This window comes from Hemicordylus capensis, chromosome 2, assembly GCF_027244095.1.
Source record: "Hemicordylus capensis ecotype Gifberg chromosome 2, rHemCap1.1.pri, whole genome shotgun sequence".
In the NCBI taxonomy this organism is placed as follows: Eukaryota; Metazoa; Chordata; class Lepidosauria; order Squamata; family Cordylidae; genus Hemicordylus; species Hemicordylus capensis.
The window spans coordinates 219,954,174-219,967,694 of NC_069658.1; the positions used below are offsets into that span (position 1 = coordinate 219,954,174).

Genomic DNA, 13,521 nt, shown 5'->3' on the forward strand with positions numbered 1-13,521 from the left:
AAGCAAGCAATGTAAACAACCCTTCAATAAATGCAATCCTCTCCTTACCTCGTGCCTGCTACTTGAGGGAGCTGGCATCTCTAGGGTCAGCAAACCGCATCTGCATCCTGTCCACCCTCTTCCTCTCTGGACTGGAGCCAGGGCAGCTTCTCTATCAGGCTGAGAAAATGAAAGACGATTATTTCCAACCACCATCAAGATGTACGACCCTTTACAGAGCAAAAGCAAGGGGTGAGGTCCCTGCCTGCAAGAAGCTTACAGTCAGAGTTTAAGAACACACAACATGTGGATTCATGCTCCATGTGAGGGTATTGTACCAACAATAATTAAAGATAAGTACTTAAGAGTAAAGGCTTCTATAAAAATAGTAGTTTTCTTTTATAACTTCTGGTACAGCATATATAGGTGAAAAAACACAGACAAAACTTAAAACATCAACACAACATAGCATTGATTACAAAGAGCATTCCATGAAAAGTAATTTTAAGGGGCATAATACAAGAAGCTTTTTACTTTCCTGCAAACTGTAAAGTAAGAAAGAGTCAAGTGAGGAAGCCCAAAGGCAATCTAAATGTCCATCAAAATCGCCACCTTTTGTATCCTGAAATTTATCATGACCACACAAAATCATAACTTAGAGAAAAACGTCAGGATTCCAGTTCTCTCAAGACAAACTTGTCACAGATATCTTGGTTTGCTGCTGCTGCTGCTTTGATCTATCGTTACTTTGACCCAGACAGTATGATTTTAATGTTTTAGTGTGATTTTTATGTCCTAATGTATTTTAATTTTTGTAAACCACCTTAGGATAAATTTTATGAAAGGCGGTGTAGAAAGTGAACTACAAATAAATAAAACAAAACAGTTGATTCTCATAAGAACATATCACAAGCCCTGCTGGATCAGGCCCAAGGCCTATCTAGTCCAGCATCCTGTTTCACACACTCTGGAGAGCCCACAGGCAAGAGGTGAGGGCATGTATTTAGAGGCATCAACTGGTATTTAGAGGCTTCTTGCCTCTGAGGCTAGAGGTGGCCCTCAGACTAATAGCCATTGCCAGACCTATCCTCCAGGAATTTATCTAAACCAGGCCTGCTCAACTTCGGCCCTCCTGCAGATGTTGGCCTACAACTCCCATAATCCCTGGCTATTGGCTACAGTGGCTGGGAATTATGGGAGTTGTAGTCCAAAAACAGCTGGAGGCCTAAGTTGATCAGGCCTGATCTAAACCATCCAGAATTTATCTGCCGAATTCAATACTCAAGCACCAAGAAATCCCAGTTGGTCTTGGGAATGTTCACCCAACAGATTTTATCTGGAGCTGTGGTTAGTAAGGCATGTCCCAAAGGGAGAGATGCCCCTTGGTTGCACAGTGGGGATGGAAACACACTCTGCAGATGTTCAATGACACTCACTGTGCCTTTTATAACCACTTCGTGTGTTCAAGGAAACTTCCCCAAGTCAGATTAAGTGCTGCTACTGCTACTGCCAAATGAGAATTTTGTCCCCTCCCTTCTGCTTTATCTAAGGGTGAGCAGCACCACATTAAATCATCAAACAGTGATCAAGACATGGGGCTCTTCCAGATGATAGTTTATTCCACTCACATTTTGATGTGATAATTTAGGTGGCATTTACAGTACATGATGTGTAAACAATTCCCATACATCCTTAGCGTCATCTGCTGGCCATCTGCTGACAACCTGTGAAAAACCCATGTCCTTTTCAGGTTACAACAGAAGTAATATTGAAAAGAGACAGGCTTCTCACAGATTTTCAGTAGATGGCCAGCAGATGGCGCTAAGTGTGATTAAACACAATGTGTTTAAATGTCATGTAGGCACCCTGTAAAATCACTCATCGACATTTGAGCTGAAGGAGGAATAAATTACTGTCTCAGAGTGCTCATGATTATCCTGTTTTTGGTTTCACTGCCAAAAGATGTAGTGATGGCCACTCACTGAGATGTGAGGCTTAAACAAATTTGAGGAGGTCTATTGACAGCTGTTAGCCACAATCGCTTAATGGAACTTCCATTATCAGAGAGAGTCTACATCTCGATACCAGGGCAAAGAAGGGGGATGGCTGTTGCCCTCACGTTCTGCTACTGAGCTTCCCAGCTGGCCACTGCTGGAACCAGATGGAACCTCTTTATACAAGGGCAGTTTACCTTCAGTTACAAAACACTGAGATGACTTCATGCCAAGCTTCCCAGTAGCATGTGGTTGGCCACTGTTAGAACCAGGATGCTGAGCTAAATGGACTTTGGTCTGATCCTGAAGGGTCTCTTCCCTGTAACTGTGTCTATGCTTTGGGCAGCCAAGAGAGATTAGGAGTATGTTCCCTGTAATCTAGGCAATGTCACCCATCCAACAAGCTATCTCCAGGCACCTCTTCCAAGTACCAAGTCTGGGCTTACTCCAAGACATATACATAAGATGAGCATCTCTGATTATGAGCAGAGTCCATTTGCTTCTTTATTGATTAATGCCAGGTAACATCCATATGTCTGTGGTGGGGAGGCATAACAGCTCTCTTCAGATCCCTGAAGGGCTGATATGACATAAGAACATCTCTGCTGGATCACGCCCAAGGCCTATCTAGTCCAGCATCCTGTTTCACACAGTGGCCCACCAGATGGATCTAAGAAGCCCACAGAGAAGAGGTGAAGGTATGCCCTCTCTCTTGCTCCCCTGCAACCCGTATTCAGAGGCATCTTGCTGGAGGATGGAGATTGCCTATAGCCAACAGACTAGTAGCCATTGAAAGACCTGTCCTCCATAGATTTGTCCAAGCCCCTTTTAAAGCCATCCAAGCTAGTGGCCATCACCACTTCCTGTGGCAGAGAATTCATTCCATAGATTAATTATGCTTTGGGTGGGAAAGTAGTTTCTTTTGTTGGTCTTAAATTTCCCGGCCTCCAGTTTCATGGGATGACCCCTAGTTCTAGTGTTGTGAGAGAGAGAGAAACATTTATCTCTGTCCACTCGCTATACTCGATGCATAGTTTTATACACCTCTATCATAGCCGCCCAGAGACGTATGTTTGGGTGGTATATAAATAAAATAAAATAAAATAAAATAAAATAAAATAAAATAAAATAAAATAAATAATGTCTCCCCATAGTCACCTTTTTTCGGAATGAAAGCGCCCCAGAAGTTGTAGCCTTGCCTCATAAGGAAGGTGCTCCAGGCCCCTGATCATCCTGATTGCTTACATTGGACTGCATCTGCCACTTGGACTGCTGTCTCCCACTCACCCAGTTTGGAGAGATCCTTTTGGAGCTCCTCACAATCTGTTGTGGATTTCACTACCCGAAAGAGTTTGGTATCATCCGCAAATTTGTCCACCTGGCTGCTTACCTCTGCTTCTAGATTATTTACGAACAAGTTAAAGAGCACTGGTCCCAGTACAGATCCCTGGGGGACTCCACTTCTTACTTCCCTCTGTTGTGAACATTTATTCCTACCCTCTGTTCCAGGGGCATAACTACAATAGGGCAAGGGGAGACAGTTGTCTGGGGGCCCACTGCCTTGGGGGGACCCTCAGAGGCAAGTCACATGACTCCCCCAGCCGCGCACACAGGCAAGTCACATGACTCCCCCAGCCGCGCACCCACCGGGGCTTCCGTCAGTTGTATTCATCCTCCGAAATTGATGTGAGTGTTAAGACCTGGAGCTACCAGAACAGCATGTCTTTCTCTAGTACCATTAAATGACTTGCATCGTCCACAACTTACAAAACCTTTTAAAAAATAATTTAGGATGATGTTCTACTGTGGTACTCTGTGTGTGTGTGTGTGTGTGTGTGTGTGTGTGTGTGTGTGTGTGTATGCTTTTTGTTACCACTATTCAGCCCCATTTAAGATTTCTTTTCTTCATGAGCTGAGCTTCAGTGAGGGAGGGGCATTTTAAAATCTTGTCTCTGGGCCCACTCCAACCTTGCTACGCCCCTGCTCTGTTTCCTGTCCTTCAACCAGTTACCGATCCACACAGGAACCTGTCCCCTCATCCCATGACTGCTTAGTTTACTCAAGAGCATTTGGTGAGGAACTTTGTCAAGAGCTTTTTGGAAGTCCAAGTATACTATGTCAACCAGAACCCCTTTATCCACATATCCGTTGGCACTCTCAAAGAACTCCAAAAGATTAGTGAGGCAAGATTTGCCCTTGCAGAAGCCATGCTGGTTCTGCTTCAGCAAGGCCTTTTCTTCTCTACATGTAACAATTTTGGCCTTAAGTATGCAGATACTGCTGCCCCAGAGGGCTAGATCCCATAAGCTTAAGTTGCAGGAGGGCCGATTCTGACTGAACATTAGGAGAAACTGCTTAAGAGTAAGAACAGTTGGGCAAGGGATCTGATCTCCACCGGGGATGGGTGGGCGGGCACTCCACCCACTCCTTCACAAGAGGTCTTCAGGCAGATGCTGCACAGCCACCTGTCGGGGATGCTCTAGCTCTAGCTTTCCATTGAGCAGGGGGTCAGACTAGATGGCCTCCAAGGACCCCCCTCCGGCTCTAGGATCCCATGACCAGCAACCAGGGCGCAGAGCATACAAATGATATTGAGCCTGGTCTCTGAACTTCTACTTTGACGTAAATATATAAAAGATGATTTCACACTGCCTTCCCAGTTTATTTGTACACCGCCCCCAACTTCTGTCTCTGGGCGGTTCACAACATTCAAGACCATTTGAAACATACATTTAAAAAGCATACAGAGAAGCATACATCTCTTTTAAAAAGATGTCTCGCAATCAATTACACTGGCAACCCAGCAGCCAGAAAAGCAACTGCAGCAAGGGATTACGAGATGACAACATATGTCTTTTAATTCCCTCCTACCCTTCCACCCGCCCTGGCAGCAGAACCTTCTCCCAGCCTGGCCCTGTGGCTTGAATGGAGATGAATAAATCTTCATTTTCAGGGCTGCACAGAAATACCGGAGGAGATGAAACCCATCTGACGTGAAGCACGCACAACGTTGCCGATTTCATAAGCATTTCCCCAGCATTTATTAAAGCCCTGTTCCCTTAGTAACTTTAAAAAAAAAATGAAAAGAAAGAAGAGGATATTGATAACACTATGAGTCAGACAGATGGAGATAAGAACTTGCAAACAATACGAGCCCGAATGCACTCCTCAAAGGAGACATTTGCCATCAAAGGGAGGCAGTGTGGGGGGGGTCTTATTTGTGGACAATACACAGTCGGCACGATGCACTAAGACAGGTGTTCGGAAACTTGGGTTCCCCAAATGTTGCTGGACTACACTTCCCATTATCCCCTGCCTCCTGTCATTGGTGCAGGGGATGATGGGATTTGTAGTCCAACAACATCTGGGCTCCTTAAGGTTGAGACCTCCTGGACGAGGAAGTTCTCTTTCACAAATGGCCCAACAAAAACCAGACAGGCTATTCACAAAAAGCACGGCTGTGCTCAGTAGGATAACTGCTGATCCAGCCCAGTTGTGTTCAGTACACTTTTGCTCAAGGCAGCCAAAAAATAAGAGAAGGGTCTTTACATCAGCAAATAGACAGGATTCTCACAGGGGAAAGTGGATGGGGATGGGGGGGCGGGAATTAGCAGCAGTTAACTCAAAACACCACTGCAGAAAATATTAACAAAAATAATGTGTCAGAAACCTGTTAAGACCAACAATTCATAACAGCAGCCCTGGAATATCAGACTGAAGATCTCACATCCAATTTCCTCCAGTGGCTGTTGTTGGTGTCTGTCTTGTGTTTCTTCTTTAGATTGTGAGCCCTTTGGGGACAGGGAGGCTTTTCATTTATTTATACAGATGTAAACCACTTTGGGGACCTTTTGTTGAAAATATTCATCGTATTCATATTTTCAACAGCAGTCAGATCTGGGAGGCCCACAAGCAAAGTCTAAAGGCCATGGCCTCCTCTCACTGGTGAGAGAGGTCAGAGCAAGATGTGCGAGATGTCAGACCTGGTGTGAGATGTCAGAGTTGTAGAACCATGGGGTGGGGGGCAGTGACCATAGTGTTATCCGATTCAGCTTAGATGCAAGTGGAGAATTGTCAAGAAGTCCAACATAGATGCATTGGATTTCAGAAGAGAGAACTTCAAAAATGAGGGGACTGGTGAAAAGGGAAAGTCAGGAAGGTCAAGTCACTCCAGAAAACATCAAACTTATTCAAAATCACAATAACAGAAGCTCAGTTGGAACATATACCAAGAAGGAGGAAAGTTACCACCAAGTTCAGGAGGATGCCAGCATGGCTAAAAGTAGAGTAAGGAAAAATATAAAAGGGAAGAAGACTTCCTTCAGAAAAACTGACGTCCTGCCCAACTGAAAGGAACAAACTCTGGCCAAATAAATGCAAGTAGACAATAAGGGGTGCAAAAAGAGAGTTTGAGGTGCATATAGCTAGAAGTGTCAAGGGGAGTAACAAAAACTTCTTTAAATATATCAGAAGCAGAAAACCTGCCAGGGAGGCAATTGGACCCTTAGGTGATGAGGACATGGATGAGGATAAGGAGACTGCAGAGAAGCTGAATGAGTTCCTTGCATCTGTTATCATGGCAGAGGATACTGAGCATATACCCACTCTGGAACTGAGCTTCTCATGCTTGGAGGCTGAAGAACTGGGACAATTTGAGTTGATGAGAGAGAATGCTTTAAACCAGGGGTTCTCAGTGTTGGGTCCCCAGATGTTATTGGATTTCAACTCCCATAATCCCCAGCCCCAGTGGCCTTTGGTTGGGGATTATGGGAGCTGAAGTCCAACAATATCTGGGGACCCAATGTTGAGAACCCCTGCTCTAAACTATCTTGAAAAACTAAAAATTAAGAAATCACTGGGGCCGGATAGCATCACTCAAGAGTCCTTAAAAAAACTCAAATGTGAAATTGCTGACCTCTTTGCAAAAATATGTAACTTGTCCCTACAATCAGGCTCTGTACCAGAGGACTGGAAAGTAGCCAATGTAATGCTGATTTTCAAAAAGGGATCCAGGGGTGATCCAAGAAATTGCAGGCCAGTTAGCTTAACTTTGGTGCCGGGTAAATTGATGGAAATCATAAGGACAAAATTGTTAAACACACAGAAGAACAGGCCTTGTGGAAGGAGAACCAGCATGGCTTCTGCAAGGGCAAGTCTTGCCTCACTAACCTTCTGGGAGTTCTTTGAGAGTGTCATGTGGATACAGGTGATCCAGTTGACATAGTATACTTGGACTTCCAAAAAGCTTTGGACAAATTTCCCCACCAAAGGCTCTTGAGTAAACGTAGCAGGGATACTGGTCTAGATGAGCCTTGGGCCTGATCCAGCAGCGCTGTTCTTCTGTTCTTACTGTTTGCCCTTCAGCAACTGGTATTCAGTGGTATACTGCTCCTGAACGGGGAGGTTCCATTAACTATCATGGCTAATTTGCCATGCAGCCCTGTTCAATTCTTTTTAAAGCTATCACCATGTCTTACAACCACAGGAAGTTGCATTATATCAGGTCTGACATGTGTGCTCCGTCAAGCTCAGTATTGTCTAAACTGAGTTCCTCCCCCCGCCAACCCTACATGGAGAGGCTGGGGACTGAACCTGCGACCTTCTGCACACAAAGCAGGTGCTTTGTCACTGAGCTGCCATCTCAAGCCCGGGAGCCTAGGAAGCTGCCTTGAGCCAGCCCTTGCAGAGTTCCCTCGAATCCCAGTTGTTGATGACTATAACTCCCAGCATCCTCATCCAAAGCCCTCTGCAGCTAGGAATTCTGGGAGTTGTTGTCCAGAACATCTGGAATTCCCTCTTACAGGAGACACTAAGCCCTTGGACCATTGGCTCAGCATTGTCTGCACTGACTAGCAGCAGCCCTCTTCAGTGTTGCAGGCCTTTCCCAGGCCTGCCTGGAGATGCTGCCAGACATTGAACCCCGGTCCTTCTCTCACACACCTGAGGCGTTTTAGTTTAGAAAAAAGACGACTGAGGGGAGACATGATAGAGGTCTATAAAATCATGCATGGTGTGGAGAAAGTGGAGAGAGAGAAATTCTTCTCCCTCTCCCATAACACTAGAACCAGGGGTCATCCCATGAAATTGATTGCCAGGAAATTTAAGACCAACAAACGGAAGTACTTTTTCACACTGTTGGAAGTTAAAGGACTTTGCGCTGTCTCTTTGCCTCAGACAGTGGAGGACAGACTAGTGGGTCAGTGGGCTAGAGAGCCAAGACATTGGTCATCCCTTCTCCACTGCTCTGATGCTATCCCTTTGAAATGTAGATTGCTACTCTTAGGGAATTCAACTTCCTTCCTCTCTCTCTCTTCCCTACCTGGCCTCCTACCTTGCAACATGGCAAGCCTCTCTCCCTGCACCATATGTGCAGAGAAGATGCAGAATCCATCTGCATCCAGCTAGATAGATAGATTAGAGATCCTAACTCCTCACTTTCCTATCTAGAATGGAGTTCCTTAATAAATGCCTTTTATATTGATTTGAAACTATGAATTGGCTCCAAGTTACTTTACTCTCAGGATACACGCACGCCTAACTAAATTTCCGCTGTGTTGTGCCTCTGTGCACTCTGCTATCATGAGAAAGGGATTCTCTCACCACAGAGAATTTCATGCATGGTGTGGAGAAAGTGAATGGAGAGAAATTCTTCTCCCTCTCTCATAACACTAGAACCAGGGGTCATCCCATGAAATGGATTGCCGGGAAATCTAGGACCAACAAACGGAAGTATTTTTTCACACAACGCATAATCCACTTGTGGAATTCTCTGCCACGAGATGTGGTGACAGCCAACATCCTGAATGGCTTTAAGAGGGGTTTGGATCACTTCATGGAGGAGAGCTCTCTCAACGGCTACTAGCCAGAGGGCTATAGGCCATCTCCATCCTCAAAGGCAGGATGCCTCTGAGTACCAGTGACAGGGGAGTCACAGCAGGAGAGAGGGCATGCCCTCAACTCTGTCTGTGGGCTTCCCAGCAGCATCTGGTGGGCCACTGTGTGAAACAGGATGCTGGGCTAGATGGGCATTCTTGGGCCTGATCCAGCAGGGCTGTCCTTATCTTCTTATGACATGGGGAGGGGGAGCATGTTGCCTTTCCTGGCCCTTCTCCCGCTCCCTATGTCCACCGCCCCACAGTAAGAGCTGATCCTTACTAGGGTTGCTTCGGCACCACAGGGCAGGGAGCAAGGAGCAGCATCTGCAGGAGGTCTCAACCTTAAGGTGCCCAGGTGTGGTTGGACTACAACTCCCATCACCCCCTGCACAGTGGCAGAAGGAAGCCAGTGGCCATCGCCATGTCTTGCAAGCACAGGAAGTTGCCTTATATCAAGTCAGACATAAGTGGGGAGCAGGGAGCCAGATCTTTTTTTTTTTTTTAAGGAGAAGGGGGTCCTTACCTGCTCTCCACTGTCACATGTAGCTTCCTGCTCCGGCAGTGCTTGTCCCAAGAACCTGTGCACAGCCCATGTGCGGACACCATGTGCAATGCATGCCAGCGCCACGCGCAGGTTCTTGGTACAAGCACCACTGCAGCAGGAAGCTGCATGCAACAGCAGAGAGCAGGTAAGGACCCGTTCTCCTTTTTTTAAAAGATGCCACTCCCCGTTCCACTAGGACCAGGGAGACCCGAGTTCAAATCCCCCTTCAGCCAGGATACTTGCTGGGTGACTCTGGGCCAGTCACTGCTCTCTCAGCCTAACCTAATTCACAGGGTTGTTGTGAGGAGAAACTCAAGTATGTAGTACACCGCTCTGGGCTCCTTGGAGGAAGAGCGGCATATAAAATGTAAAAAATAATAAAATAATAATCCAAACAAAAACATAACTTCGTGAAACCCGTCAGCATTCCCATCCTCTCCTCATAGGCCACTCATTTGTTGACTGCCTCTTCTTTGATCTATGGTTGCTTTAACTCACATTTATAATTAACCTCCTTGGCGTAGGTTTCAGACCCCCTCACTAATCCTCATGCTTGAGAAGCGAGAGCCAACTTAAGCCCCAAAGGACCCGTTCCTGAAGAACAAGAGGGTTGCAGGAGCAAAGGCTGTAGGCAGAAGAGGTTATGGTAGGTCCTTGTCTCTAGGCTCAGCTGAATCAAAGGGGAAAGGAGGGAAACGGGGCAATATTATTCCTAACGCCCATCACAGAATGCTCCGCCTCATCTTAAGTCTCCAAGTGGCACAAAGCCAGGGTCTCTTGTCCTCCTAAAATTACAACAATTGTTTCACAGCTCCCTTTTATCTGAGGGAGGAGAGCTGGTCTTGTGGTAGCAAGCATGACTCGTCCCCTTAGCTAAGCAGGGTCTGCCCTGGTTGCATATGAATGGGAGACGAGAAGTGTGAGCACTGTAAGATATTCCCCTCAGGGAATGGAGCTGCCACTCTGGGAAGAGCATCTAGGTTCCAAGTTCCCTCCCTGGCAGATAGGGCTGAGAGAGACTCCTACCTGCAACCTTGGAGAAGCCACTACCAGTCTGTGAAGACAATACTGAGCTAGATAGACCAGTGGTCTGACTCAGTATATGGCAGCTGCCTATGTTCCTATCTGGTTTTTGGATTGCCAAAATTGACTCAATCCCTTCACACCCCAGCCCACGCGCCACCAACCCACAGACCACAGATGTTTCTTCTGCTTGTGGCACAAGGATGCCACCGCCCCACAACAAAGCACCTGAACATCGACTCATCCCCATGTGACTCAAGGAAGTGAGCCAAGCCACACACTGCAGCTGAAGGCAGATATGGCTACCGGGGGCATAGCTACCATAGAGACAGGGGGCACAGGAACATAGGGACACAGGAAGCTGCCATACCAAGTCAGACCATCTAGTTCAGTATTGTCTACCCAGACTGGCAGCAGCTTCTCCAAGGTTGCAGGCAGGAGTCTCTCTCAGCCCTATCTGGAGATGCCAGGGAGGGAGCTTGGAACCTTCTGCATGCAAACGTGCAGGTGCTCTTGCCAGAGCGGCCCCATTCCCTGAGGGGGAGATCTTACAGTGCTCACACATGTAGTCTCCCATTCAAATGCAAACCACAGCAGACCCTGCTTAGCAAAGGGGACAATTCATGCTTGCTTCCACAAGACCACTCTCCTGCCCAAAAGTACCTACATTCCAACAGGTGGGCACTACCCGACACCACTGTCTGGGGCGATGCAAGCTATCTCCAAATCATGTCCAAGGATGCCTTCTGATCTTGCTCTGCCACTGTGACCTTCCTTCTACCCACAGACATAACCAGACCTGGAGGGACAACCCTTTCCCGAGTCCAGCCAGACCACAAGCAGCAAGTTTCCGTGGACATCCGCAGCTGCCCTTTACTGAGTCAGATCATTGTTCCATCTATCCCAGTTCTGTCTGCTCTGACTGGCAGCAGCAGCTCTCCCAAGTCTCAGGCGGAGGGACCTGAGAGGTGCTAGGGACTGAGCCTGGACTGTATGCGTGCAAACCACTGAGCTACAACCACGACACTCCTGATGTCTCCCCAAAGGTAATGTCATCGTCATGCAAAGCTATCCCTCATAGGAACACAGGAAGCTGCCATCTACCAAGTCAGACCCTTGGTCCATGTCCATCTCGCTCAGTATTGTCTTCACAGACTGGCAGCGGCTTCTTCAAGGTTGCAGGCAGGAATCTCTCTCTCAGCCCTGTCTTGGAGATGCTGCCAGGGAGGGAACGCGGAACCTTCGGCAGGCAAGCCGGCAGGTGCACTTCCCAGAGCAGCCCCATCCCCTAAGAGGAATATCTTCTAGCGCCCACACATGCAGTCTCCCATTCAAATGCAAACCAGGGTGGACCCTGCTTCGCAACAGGGACAAGTCATGTTTGCTACCCCAAGACCAGCTCTCTTCCCAACACCTTGCCTTGAGTTCTCGCAATCCTACAAGGCACGAGAGAAAGAGGGACAGAACCCAAGATTCTTCCCAGCACTGTTCCTAAACTCACAGTGGAAGTCTAGAATTTCAGCCCCAAATCCACTGTCTCCTACTGTCTTGCGTGTACTTACGAGGGCAGACTCCTCCACTTCAGTACCTCCCAGACCAGGTGCCCTCCGGTGCTGCAATTTCTCCAAAGACCTCTGCTGCGTTAAATCTATAATCCTGATCTTGGCAGGCAGACGGTCGCTGGCTTAGGGATTTACATGTATTTTTTTGCAGATGTTGCAGCTGGTCGGATGGGCTTGAGCATGAGCTGGGCTGCACAGCCAAAGTCAGGAGGGATATGAACCGTCCTGCCAGGGAGGAGTTTTGCAGGTGACCCTCAAAAAGTAGTGTGCAGGGCTGATAGGAGGATCCTGTGTACACTTCTGGTCACTGTAGTTCTTCTGGCAGTTCCTTTCACACCGCTACTAAAGCAGAATCCGCATCTGTTGCATGTCTACCTTTCAGACCACCACTAAAGCAGAATCTGCATCTGTTGAATGTCTACCTTTCACACAGCCACTAATGGATCTAGAGTTGCCAGTCCATCACAGGATTCTCCCTGTCTCCAGCTTTGAAGAGGCCAGGAAAACAGAAATCTTTGAATGCTATCCTTCTTCCTTATAACTCTCCAAGGTAGGGATTTAATCTACTTTCGATCTACTGCATAACAGACAGAAATTCAACAGATGCCGCTCCTTCCACTCACTACGACTACCTACTGGAAAATGCAACCGCACTAGCAGAACTTCTGCCTGACCCAGCTGTCAAAGGCAGAGGGACCCTGAAAGACGGCAAACCTCAATGAGTCTCAGAATCTATGATGTAGTGCTTCTGGGTGCATGCAAGGTGCTTTTTCCTCCCCATGAAGTAAGCACAGGACTGACCAGGAATAGCTTCTTCGTGTGTGTGACGTTTTAGAAATTAAGTCTTTCCTAGAAAAATATATATACACCCTAATAGAAACGGACATGAAATCCTAAATCTCCACGAAACCACTGACTGCCAAATCACTGCATCCTGACTAAGTTTACTCAGAAGTAAGCCCCTGTGAATGCAATGAGGCTTACTTCCTAGTATGTTTGCTTCAGTTGGCAGAATTGTAAGAAAGCCCCGAGGCATACCAGGGAAATAGTTAGAATAAAGGCAAGTGCCTCTGAGCATATGCAAAGTGCCTTTTGCCTACCAGCTGAGTAGGCATACCGCACCTCCACACACTTGAGAATAGCACCCCTGCCCCCCCTGTCAACTTACTGCATGAATCACTCACCGGAAGGAGATCTGCTCTGAACAGCCACTCGGGCAGAGAGGCATGGGCAACCTCCTCTGCGGGCAGCGAAATCTGCTCCCTCTCTGCACTGACAGCGATTGCCTGATCCAGTCACACCCGAGACAGCAACACAGCAGAGTGACTCACCCAGAGGGGGCTGATAGGGAGGACGAAGCAATGAATCATACAGAGAGGCGGCAGGAAGCCTCCTCCAAGAGACCTGGGGGCTCTGGCACCTTAATGATCTAATAAGCTTCTCGTGACACACGAGCTGTTCTCTCCAGGGGCCCCCGAATTCAGCCTGGGCTTTCCCATCCGGCAGATTCACCCCGCTTCTTCTCCCCCAAACTTCTGGAGTGT

General features: G+C 47.4%; 2 protein-coding genes across 4 annotated transcripts in view; both read right to left on the bottom strand.

Moving 5' to 3' along the window:
• CTXN1 (cortexin 1) overlaps positions 1-13,521 on the bottom strand; it is a 74,681-nt gene that overhangs the window by 7,361 nt on the left and 53,799 nt on the right. Inside the window, exons 2-3 of one of the 3 annotated variants that reach the window (XR_008317865.1) lie at positions 13,162-13,318; positions 49-159 (exon numbers count right to left, since the gene is read on the bottom strand). The exons of the other annotated variants lie outside the window; for them this stretch is intronic. The gene's annotated coding sequence lies outside the window, so the exon portion shown is untranslated. The remainder of the gene's footprint in view (positions 1-48; positions 160-13,161; positions 13,319-13,521) is intronic. 3 annotated transcript variants of the gene reach the window in all.
• LOC128343776 (heterogeneous nuclear ribonucleoprotein M-like) overlaps positions 1-13,521 on the bottom strand; it is a 133,490-nt gene that overhangs the window by 4,484 nt on the left and 115,485 nt on the right. The window lies entirely within an intron of this gene.